The sequence below is a fragment of the Carya illinoinensis genome, chromosome 13, assembly GCF_018687715.1.
Source record: "Carya illinoinensis cultivar Pawnee chromosome 13, C.illinoinensisPawnee_v1, whole genome shotgun sequence".
Classification (NCBI taxonomy): domain Eukaryota; kingdom Viridiplantae; phylum Streptophyta; class Magnoliopsida; order Fagales; family Juglandaceae; genus Carya; species Carya illinoinensis.
Genome location: NC_056764.1, coordinates 22595229 through 22607800, shown reverse-complemented (window position 1 = coordinate 22607800; position 12572 = coordinate 22595229).

Genomic DNA, 12572 nt, shown 5'->3' with positions numbered 1-12572 from the left:
TGAGATTTTTACCTTAAAATATTTGCATAAAATAATAATAAATAAAACTCTCCACGTGTAATAATAATCTTAAATAAATAGTTAAAATAGATCTGTTCAAGGTTCGGAGGTTTGGGGTGTTATAGTCACAAAGCAATAAAATAATTTCAACATCACACAATGCTCAATGCACACAAATAATATTGCATAGAAAATAATAAGTGCTCTAATTCCTTCGAAAATCCTCAAGTTCCTTTATAAGTCTCTTCGTCTTCCATTTCGTTATACATATTTGCTAATTGGGAATTGTCACAACCACACAAAAAATCTCACAAAAATAAATCTATAAATTGATATTGTTTCATATAATACATTAGATTTATTTGACAATAAAAATAGTTTTATGATTTAACGTATCATATCAACTCCTCTCAATTTACGAGTTTATTTTTATAGAATATATTTGTGGTTAAAATATTTTTCTTGAAAATTAAACTCTAATCTCTGCATATATATATATATATATATGTATATATATATATTATATAAAGGGAAATTAATTAGGAATTATGAAACACGTGTATAAATTTTTTTAATTCTTTTTCCACCAATTTTCAAAGAATAATGATACTTGACCCCTCAAAATTACTGTTTGGATATTTTAATTATTTTTTTCTTAATAATTAAAAAAATGACTATTAATAAAGTTGTATGTTTTTTTCTTAATGCTTAAGGATGTTAAAAAAATATTTAAAAAAAATGAAAAAAAAATTCAAATGCACTAGAGACACACTGATTGGCGAGTGGTACATGCTGTGGGTGGCCCCCTAGGATTGTCCATTTTCAAAATATAAAAATATTACATGGATGTGTCTCTTTGTAGTACTCCATAAAAATAACATACATCAATAAAAAAAAAAAAAAAAAAAAAAATCTATGCTCCAAGCAAGTTTTAGCCAGCCCATGTAATTTTACGTGTGATGCTCTCGATTGCCTGTCACAATAATAAGACTGGGTTACCTATGTCAGACAAACAACCCATAGTCGCATGTCCATACATTCTTATCATATTTTACCGGCCTATTTAGCATGGTTCTAGGTTTTGATGTTGGTGGCAATGGAAATAAACATTTATAACAATGTCGCACCACATAATTTAACTACAACACAAGGTCGAATATTACAAAACCATAGTGCAGACCATTTACGAAATAACAACATTGTTATCCAACTTCGTTAACAGCAACTAGGATATTGAAATGATATTCTTTGTCTTAGTTGATCTCACTACTATTCATAAATTATTTTATTACTATTTACAAAATTCTCATTTCATTTTACTCTCAAAACCTACCCTTCGTCTTAGTTGATGAGTCAAATTCACTGTACTTTAAATATAACAAGAGGTAGCACTGTTGATACGGTTATGGATCCGGATATCAGGCGATATCCCAATCCGCATTCAGTTTTATAATGCAATATGGGTAACGCCCCAAACATTCTCTGTTTTTCCTTCTCTTTTTCATGGTACTCTTACTTTAAGCCACCTGGTATGGCCCCTTCACACCGTGCGAGTGTAGTGGTTCTCTTGATCACACATTCTCGTAAACTTCTTTCAGTGTGACTTCTTCATATCAAGAAATTAGGGCTTCTTGTAACAATCTTTCACCTAAGTTTCTCTAGCCTCCACAAGTGAGAAGGCAAGTCCTCGGCCGAAGTTTGTCGCCAACCCATTTGATAGCATTCCATTTTTACTCATTCTAAAATTGTTATGGATGTTCCACCGAGATTACATCCCTCCCAACACGTAGGGCTGTGACGATAGTGTTTTGTTATGTACAATCATTTTTATGTACTTTTTATGCACTCTAATTATGTAATTGTTTAAAATAATTATTTTATATTAAAAAATATGATGTACCCAATCACATTAATAGAGTGTATAAAAAATATGTAAAAGTTATTACATATAATATTTTTGAATTATAAACATTTCAAATAAAACAATAAATTTCCAAGTCAATCCAATTCTATAAACAAAACAGGGTATTTAATTTACAAATCTCTGCATATAACCGTGGAATCCTTAACTTTTTAAATTCATGAAATCTGAGTGGTCATTCGTTTCTGTGTAGTCACCGTAAAAATAATTATAACCATTAAAATCTAAAAGCTCTATTTATCTAACCCTATAAATTGTAGAAACTCCATTTTTGCCCGGAATATTTTATTTAATTACAATTTTGCATGAACTTTTCTTGATTTATATTTTTATCCCTGTGCTAGGAGAAACTCTAAAGTCAAATTTTTTTCCTAATTTGTTTGACCTAATTTGGGTAGACTCATACCTTGGGGTGCAAAAAACAAAAAAGAAACCCGATGAATCGATAAACTGGACAATACCGAAACGGTGAGTTTGGTACAGTACCGAGTTTGGTTCACAGTACCAGTTTTATTTTTCTTAAAACCGGTCAAAATCGATCCGATTCTAATTTTTCTTTTTTCTAAAACCAGACTGGACCGTTTTATATATATATATATTAATTTTTTATATTGTATATGATTTATATATATAATATATAATTATATATAAAATAGTTTGTATTATAAAATTGCTAATTAATATAATATTAAATTTTAAAATCTTATATCACTATAGATTATTATATTAATAGTTATACTAAATTACTAATATTATATAATGCATATTAATAGTTATATTAATACTATATCACTATATATTATAATATACTATAATATATCACTATAGTCTATAATACAATTATAATATATATTATAATATACTACAATATATTATCACTATAGTATTAATATAATATATAATATAATATATTAAAACTGAAAAATCGAATCGAATTGGACTGGAAATTGGTAAAATCAGAATACCGGTTTAGAAGGATAATGGATTTTCAAAAATATAAAACCGGTAAATTTTATCCAAAACCGGACCGATTACATCCCTACTGATACGGAGATTTTCCTAATTACTGTAGCGCTAGCTATGATTGTAGGTGATCTTGTCCAAGTAATTTATATAACTCTAATTCATACAAACTTCCAAAAGTTATTCGTAAGCCTTAAATTATAAGTAAAAAAAAGCATTCCTAATACGCTACAAAGAAATTCGAAAGTTGCCATCTGACAGATTAGGAAGTTTCCTAAGCTATCTAGTGATCATGTTAGGCAAGTTTTCTACTTGAAAGAGAAGAAAACTTGTTAGGATTAAAACCGCTATGAGTAATACTAATATAACACAATCTTATCTCACTTTTATCTCATTATGTAAGAAGTGACATATTTATTACTATTAAATTGTAAAGAATCAACCAATAAATAATCATTTAATGGTGATAAATGTGCCATATCTTACGTAATAGAATAAAAGTAAGATGATAGTATGGTGTATAGAATTTTTATTGAATTATATATCACAGGTCAATTAAGGATATGTTTAGTTTTAAACATTATAGTGTTCTTAAGTAGATTTTAACTTCTTGATACGAGTATGTAGAGATGTTGCTTATTGACGTGCTTAGTTGTTATTAACTGTATAAAGTGATTTTATGTGTAAAACTTGAGGCACGTAACCGTGATCTCACCCACCTTGTTGCTATTTTATATAAGAATTCAGGATCACTCTTTTTTCTAAAATCTTACCCTTTTCATATAACAAGGTAATCATCTTTTTATGAAGTTAATATAATGTGTTCGTGTGATGCCCCGACCTCCCGCTTGTGTTTTGATAGGTCGTCTACATGTCGGGTTATGTAGCATTGGGTTGCATACCCCTAATACTCGTGACAATAATATGTTTGCACCTAGCATGTTGCTAATGATCTGAACAATTCACGGTGGATAAGTAATTAATCCAAGAGATTTATTACCAGGAAAGCTTTTTAAACAGAGTTAAATAAATGCAAGAGAATGAAATGCAACCAACGAGACTCTTTCTAGATTCCTGATCAATATCTCTATTCCCAAAATGCCCCATTTCGTTCTATATTATCAGTACGCCATGACTTTCCCTAAAGATCCGTATGGACGTCCAGGTTCCCTTCATCACGTCTACATGATTAACAAACATTTGTTAGTGTGACTTCATCCCAAGAACAGTTAAGGCTTGTGTAATCGTCCTTCACCCTAAGCTTCTTTAGCTTCCAATTTTTCATCTCCAGAAAACATGCAATCTTTCATAAAACATGCTTACAATGATGGAAGTACTACATGCATGAAATAAATGCAACAGTTACAATAATGATAATAAAAAAAATGAAACTTTACAACGATATGTCATACGATCATGGAGTATGGTCAGAGGGTGATTCAAGCGTATTGTTGGTTTTATCTTTGTCTACGAGAGAACATGTTTTCGGTTAGACTTAGACGACTGACTTTGCAAATAAGCACTTGATGAGAGTTATATTTGCACTATGTGTGACGCTCTCAAATTCTGTTTGGGATTGGACGGACATTTGAAGCGTCGAGACATGCAACACAAGGTTACCTGCCCTCGTTCATAACATATAAGATGCAATGTTCCTAACATGCCTCTAACATTATGCAATATTTGCAGCGGATAATTTTTTTTTTTAGCAATACTATGCACCAAATTGAAAATATCCCAAATGCTTAAAACATACTTCATACATAAAGACCCATTGAACAGATCACAACATTAGTCCAAAATGGTTATGATCCAAAAAGTACTAGAGATGCAACTCCATCGTACAAGTAGTAATTTACGTTAACTACTATATTAACATTGACGTCGCACCGTCGCTTAGTCAACTGTGTCTAGTTGATCAGCTCCTGATTCTCCTTCAGGTCTTGTAACAAGATCTACTATTCGGGGGGAATGGTAGTTGGGACTACCAAAGTGAGATTTGATTACAAATCTCAGTAAGTTAACAAAACAACTTCCACACAAGCTAATGATGCATGGATGACAGTAAAAACATAAATGCATAATCAAATTCATAAGTAATTAAAGTATAACTTGGCGTACAACATAACATAATTGACATAACTTAAATTGAAACATGAACTAAACTTGACTTGACATAAACTTGATCTGAAACTTAACTTAGCATGAACTTGCTCTGAAACTTAAATTAACATGAACATGATATGAAACTTAACTTATCATGAACTTGTTCTGAAACTTGACTTAACATGAACGTGATATAAAATTTGACTTATCATGAACTTGTTCTGAAACTTGACTTAACATGAAAAATATATACTCCACAGTTGTTGTGGCCCCATGTATTCTACGTGTAAATACATACTCCACAGTTGTTGTGGTCCCATGTATTATACACAAACTTGACTTAACATGAAAAATACACACTCCACAGTTGTTGTGGCCCCATGTATTATACACATCACAATGCAGTTAAATACATACTCTACAGTTGTTGTGGCTCCATGTATTCTACGTGTAAATACATACTCCACAGTTGTTGTGGCTCAATGTATTCTACACGTCACAATTGCTGTGTCTCACGTAGTGTATGCGTCACAATTGCTGTGACCTTATACTTTGTGTGCCACAGATGTTGTGGACCCCACGAAACTGAATGTACTCAAGATGAAACGTGACTGGAATACGAAAGGACTGAAACCCTGACGTAACATAACGTGACTTGAACATAACTTGAAATACATGACCAACTTGAGATAGAAACATTTCGTAATATGGCATAACATATAATAGATAACATATTTAACATGACATACTTGCAACAATGAATATTACATGACTTGACATACATGTAATAGATGGCATACTTAGCATGACGTACTTGTAAGTTACAGTAATACATGACAGAATATATTATGTAACAAATAAAAATTGATGACGAAATAAATTCTGTATAATAGACAATTACGTGATAATTTGGCATGGCATGACATATATGATAACACACATACATACACTGTAGTTCCTTTACTTAGCACACATACACATTAGACTGCTAGTAAGTTAAAAGCTAACTTACCTCGATCTTCGCGTTTTTTATAAAACCTCAAGCACGATCACGAGGAACTGTAATTAGTGATTCTAAAAGTTAGCACTGAATCACTAATACTTGAAATATGAAAAATACTAACTTAAAGAGTAAAATTTCTATTTTACTCTCTACATGTAGGAAAATGACCGTTTTACCCATAACTTAAGGATTTTGCATACTAACTCTAAAAGTCACCAAAATTTACATGCCTCATGTAAATTTTATCCTTAACTCAAATATCAATTTAGAAAAATTTAAAACTAATCACAACTATTAAAACTCCATAGGGCCGAAATTCCCATATGCTATTTCCATTGATTTTTGTTTCTAACTTGTTTTGATTAACCTTTTGATCTATGACTTATAAAGATGTGATCTTCAAACCAAACTATCACATGGTTTAAAAAGATATCCTAATATATATATATAAGCTTCTAATTCAAGATCACATGGTTAAAAATTAATCAAAACATAAATTTAGCCAAGAACATCCACACTTTGGCTTATCTGAATATCTCTTTGCATAAAATTTCATATCTTTGAAACTCACATCAAATATCTTCAAAATAATAATATAACATGTATATAAGATGCTTATGATCCTCCAATAAAATTATCAAAGTCATTGGAATAAGTTTAGATCACCAAAGAGTTAAACTTTCTCAAAACATAAACTGTTTTTCCTCTTCCAGTTTCTAAGTTTCTAAATCTAAGAAAATATTTCATCAAAACCTTTAATCATGCAAAAATCCTCAACCAATAGTCATATATACATGTTAACAATACTCCATAAAAATTTCAGACCAATATCTATCCATTAGCTTGGTTAAAAACTCCAAACTATAACATATTCTCCAGTTTATCTTCCAGAATGACCTTTCTATAGTTTACATAATATTTGATCGACCAATTATCTTCAAATGGGACAAATAAGATATCCACGTAAACTAGACTAAAAAAGGAACAACTTATATGGAGACTTTATGATAAAACACTTACAAAAGCTTTGAAATGGGCGTGCAAAAGAACTCCTAAAAGCTGTCCGAGAGAGAGTGTTTAATATTCTTTTAATGGAAAGTATAAATGAAGATAATTTCGTGGGGAGGGGTGGCTAGAGATACTTATGGATGAGATATGGAAGAGATGAGACTGGAGTGAGAGTTAAGTGTAGGACTCTCTTACCCGAAATGAGAGTGGAGTGTAGGACTCTCTTACCTGGAGTGAGAGTGGAGTGTAAGACTCTCTTACCTAATAATATCTACAAAAATCAATTCAAGATATTTTTACCCAATAATATCCATGAAATTAGCTTAAAATATTTTTATCTAATAATATCCACAAAATTAGATTAAGATATTTTTATCCAATAATATCTACAGTTTTGAACAGACGTTTTGTCCGAAAATATGAAAAAAATATTATTGCGCCATAAGACCTTAAATAACCCTTCGAGTCTAATGGTACAAACCATAATACATTTTGACACTTCTAACTATCTCTAATAATAAAAAACACACTTCTGATACCATAGTAAATAATAACACTAACTATGTAGTTAGACAAAAACCTATACGATTAATGGATTCGTGAAAACTTATGGGGTCTTCACGAGGTTCCTAAAGTTAATAGAAATTTCACAATTAAATTTCTAGCGGGCTGTTACACTATGGCCCATTGGTTTTCAAATATTGCCATTCAGCCTAGACTCTTTCTATTTCTACATAGTGCCCTAGTACTTCAAGGTAAGTCTTACACTTGGGACTTTTTTCCATTTAACATTAGGAAATCACTCTCTTTCACTAAGTCAAACCACCATTTCTTAAGGGCACTAGATACTTTAATTTCTTTTATAAAAGATCTCTACTTAGTGCTCCATGCAGGGACCAACTCGAGAGCGGCCTCAAGGGTCTCTACCCCATGTTTCCATTCTCTATCTGGGGAGATTGACCCAACTAAATCTTTCTCTAAGCCATAGAAACATCATCCAAATTTTAAAGGGACAAATCGAAAGATACACCAAATTGAAAAATGCACCATTAAGTCCTGGCCGTTTTGATAGCGAAGTACTCACAACTCATCCAATTTCATCCAATCTCATCATATTATTCAAATACTACAAATACAAACTTTTCAATTTCAAATTTTTAACTTTTTTATCTAATCATCACAACTTTCCAGAACTTAAAAAAATATAAAAAATAATTTAACATTTTCAAATCTCAAAATAAAAATAATATTGAAAAATTATATTCTAATAATATTTTAATTTTATAATATCTTTATTCAACTTTTTTTCTCTCATTTCCCAACACCCTATAAAATATATTAACTTAAACTATTTCACTATTATTCACAAATCATTTTATCTTATCTCACAAACCAAGCCTAAAACTCACCATTTCCTATCAACATAAGACCCTGTTTTGATGCTCATTAAAAAGCGATTTGGACACATCCAAAACCATCATTCCTAGGTTATATTCTAGGATTATTAAAATAGAAAAATACTTTATGCAACAGCCCTATGCAACCGTTGGGCAATCGGTTGATATGGTGAGCCACGTCGTTAAATGAAATGATTGTATTTCATTTAGGACAGCAGAAAAAATCTATTTTGGGTGAGTGAGGAGCTTAAAATTTTTTGTCTTTAGACAATAGTAGATGAAATCGTTCCCTGACTTCGAAGCGTACGCCGTCGAGATGCCAACTTGGTCCTAGGTACTCACCGAGAGAGACACCTAGAACTTGCTGTAGAAATCCGAAATCAAGTTCCTCAACCAAGTCCAGGCCCCGAAAGCACAATATTTGACCCCTTTGGCCGTGGACGGATTTCACTTACACTTGTGAGTTCTTGCTGATGTGCTTGTCTTTGGTTTGATGTTTGGTTTGATGTCTCCGTGTCTAGTTTTTGGACTTTAAAGATGTGAGGGAAATAATGGGAGAATATCCCAATCCTAGAAAATTAGTTAGTAGGAAGTTTTTCCAGTGATAGAGCTCAAGAGCGAAATAGAGACAGAAGATGAAAATGAGTTTGGAAGAAATATTGAAATGAAATATAGTCTTTTTCATAGAAATCTTAGAAATGGGTCTGGAAAGATTAACAAGAAACAACAGAAATGTGTTAAAAATGAGTTTGAAAAAAATTCAGGAAATTGGTTCGAAAAAAATCTACTAAATGGGTTTGGGAGAAATATGTTAATGAAGAAATCTAAGAGATGATTCTTTTTTTCTTGGTGGAGAAATGCTTTAACGTACCAGGATTCTTAGTTGTGCTCTGGTTTGCTGCTACTCCCGCGAAGAAGAAAAAAATCTTAGCTTTTTGCTTTACTTCACACTTTCTTCCTTCTTTGTTTTTTCCGTTCTTTCCTTTTTATGTTGGCATTTTTGCTTCTTTTTTTTTTCCTTCCACGTAGGCTACTCAGTTACCCCACGTTTACCAGGCCGGTTGTACCTAGCAGTTTTGATTAAAATAAGAGGTCCAATCCCATGCTCGATTGGCTGCATTATACTTTCACACATTGCACACATATATATCTATATGTAGACTAATTTTTTTTTTTGAAGAGTTAGGGCCACATGTCCAAGTATTACTCCTCCCAAAATTTATTATAATTCCTCACTTGTGGCAGAGGAAAACCGTTGTTACATGTCCATCCAACTCAACCTTATTACCAAAGAATCACAAACCAATAAATAAACCAATAAATCCTTGTAACATGAAAATACACCCAGCAACCATAAACGTATACGAAATCTAAATACTAAAAAACAATAATCACAGCCTAATACTAGGCAAACCAAGAAAATCCAACCAAAGCAAACCTTGAACACGAATAAGCAATTCATCAGAAGCCATATAAGTGCATTCCACCCCCTCCTCACCCTATCTAGCGAGAAAATCAGCCACTTTTTTCCCTCCCTAAATTGATGAGTTACCATGTATTGCAGACCATCGAGCACCTGTATAGCTCCATCCCAATAATCCCATAAATACCAAGTTGTGCAACTCATCTTTCCTAAGCCAATTAATCACCAAAGGTGAATCACTTTCAGTCACAATATTCTAGAAACCCAACTCCTTACAAAGCACTAAACCGCAATTGAGCGCCCTTAGTTCCGCTTCATTATTTGTTCCAAATCCAAACTTAGTATAGAAGGCCACCAAAAATCTTTCTCTATCATCCCTTATAACCCCACCCCTTCCACAACTACCTGGATTTCCCCTACACGATCCATCCACATTTAATTTCACCCACCTTTCACAAAGCCTACTCCATAAAACTATTTTCGGCCTCCTTACTATCGTCTCTCGCACCAGTATTCCCAACTCAGAAAGAACACATTGATCAATATTTGATAAAGATATTACCTTCAGCAGCTTGGTCGAAAAGACCTGCAACTAGAATTTGAACGACATCCATATCGTATCAACTGAATCGTGCCTTCCTTGCATTCTTGCAGTACACCTCCACTGCCATAGTCTCCAAGAGATAAGCATCAGGATTATGCCAATTAGCACACCTCGCTGTGTCGACTTATTGGCACAACAGAACCAGCATCAACATTGCGCCCACCAATTGTCGAACGCCATGCATGGAACACCTAACAAGCAAGCAGCTCAAAGCCACATTTCAGTCACCACAGTACCAGTACATAAGACATGGTCTCGATCCTCCACCTTTCCTCTGGAGCAGAAAACACACCTTGATGCTAAATAAATACCCACCAACTCCCTTTCCTCAATAGGTAGGCAATTAAATCTTGCCTTCCACATGCAAACTGACATTTTTTTTCGGAATAAGATTACACTAGATCCACTCCAAACCTTCTACCTATGCTTGCTTAATATGAGTAACCTCCCACATTGTTTTCGTCAAAAACCACCCATCCACACAAGGGTGCCAAACTAGAACATCACTCACAGGTCTTCTACTTGGAATTCCCCTCATAATATCGTCGACAACGCTCGAGTCCATCAGGGTATCCAGCAACTCCCGATCCCACTTACCATCCACCCAACAATCTTTCACTTCCAACCTAGGCTGAGTAATATTAGGCACGCAAGCTGCAAGAGGGTGCAGAGCCGCAAGAGGTCCCTGCACTAACCAACGATCAAACCAAAAGGAAACAACGCCTTCTCTTACTTTGATCAACATATTATCCATCACCTCTAGCATCACCCTACAAATGAATTTCCAAAACATTGAATATGAATTTCTAGAGTTTGTTTCTAGAAAATGCTTCCCCTTTAAGTACTTAGCTTTGAAAAATTGAGTCCACAAATTATCTAAATAGAGTAACTGCTAAGTAAACTTCATATGTAATGCCCTTTAGACCTCCTAAAAATCTCTCACACCAATCCCCCATTCCAAAAATTGGCTTACATAACTTCGATCACATTCTCCATTTCCTCCTATTTCTGCCATGTTCTTCCCCCCTAAAAAAGGAAGCTAAAATAGAATTCAACTTCTTCAAAACAAGCTTCGGAATGTGTAAGACCGCAAGCAAGTGAGAAGCTATGCTTGCTAAAACATGTTTAATAAGAACCAACCTCCCACCTTGAGTTAGCAACTTGAACTTCCAACCAGCAACTTTGTTCTGAAGCTTCATGACTAATGGCTCAACCATCCTCGCATTCAACCTCCCAACAGCCAGAGGCACACCAAGATAACAAGTTGGAAACTTTCCTTCAACAAAACCTGTGAGCCAAAGTAGAGACAACCTTCTTGCTACTAGAAATTTCTCTGAAAAAAATAAAGCTAACTTTTCTTTGCTTATTTTTTGCCTTGACCATAACTCATATTTATTTAAAGTTTCCAGGAGCACCTTCAAAGACTTTTTCTGACCATTAGTAAATATCAATAAATCATCAGCATATAACAAATGTGAAATCAAAGAGCCCCACGAGGGTGAGAGAAACTCCCAATTCTTCCCTCCTTAAACTCCTTTTTCAATAAATGAGAAAGCACCTCCTCCATCATAATAAACAAATATGGCGATAAAGGGTCACCTTGTCTCAATCCTTGCAAGGGTTGGAAAAAATCCTTGTACGTCCCATTCATCATCATAGAAAACCAAGGAGATTGAATGCAAACCTTAATCAAGTCACAAAATTTTTCTAAGAATCCAAAACTTGTCAAAACTACTAATAAAAAATTTCAATCCACCCGATCATAGGCTTTAGCCATATCAATTTTTAACAATACATTTCCACCCATAGTCTTTTTATTAATCGACTTCACCATCTCCTGAGCCAGAGAAATATTCTAAAAAATACTCCTTCTTGGAACAAAAGCACATTGTTCATGAGAAATAAGCCAATGAAGAAGTGAAGTCATCCTCCTAATTAAGATTTTAGAGAAAATCTTATAAGCCACAGAGCATAAACTAATAGGTCAAAATTTATCAAAGCTCTTCGGCTCCTGTACTTAAGGGATTAACACAATAAAAGATGATGAATAAAATCTGGGTAAATCATTTCCAGAAAAGAAATCCCCCGCAACATCTACCACATCCTCCTTACCAATTTCCCAACAAGAAAGATAAAAAGCCGATCCA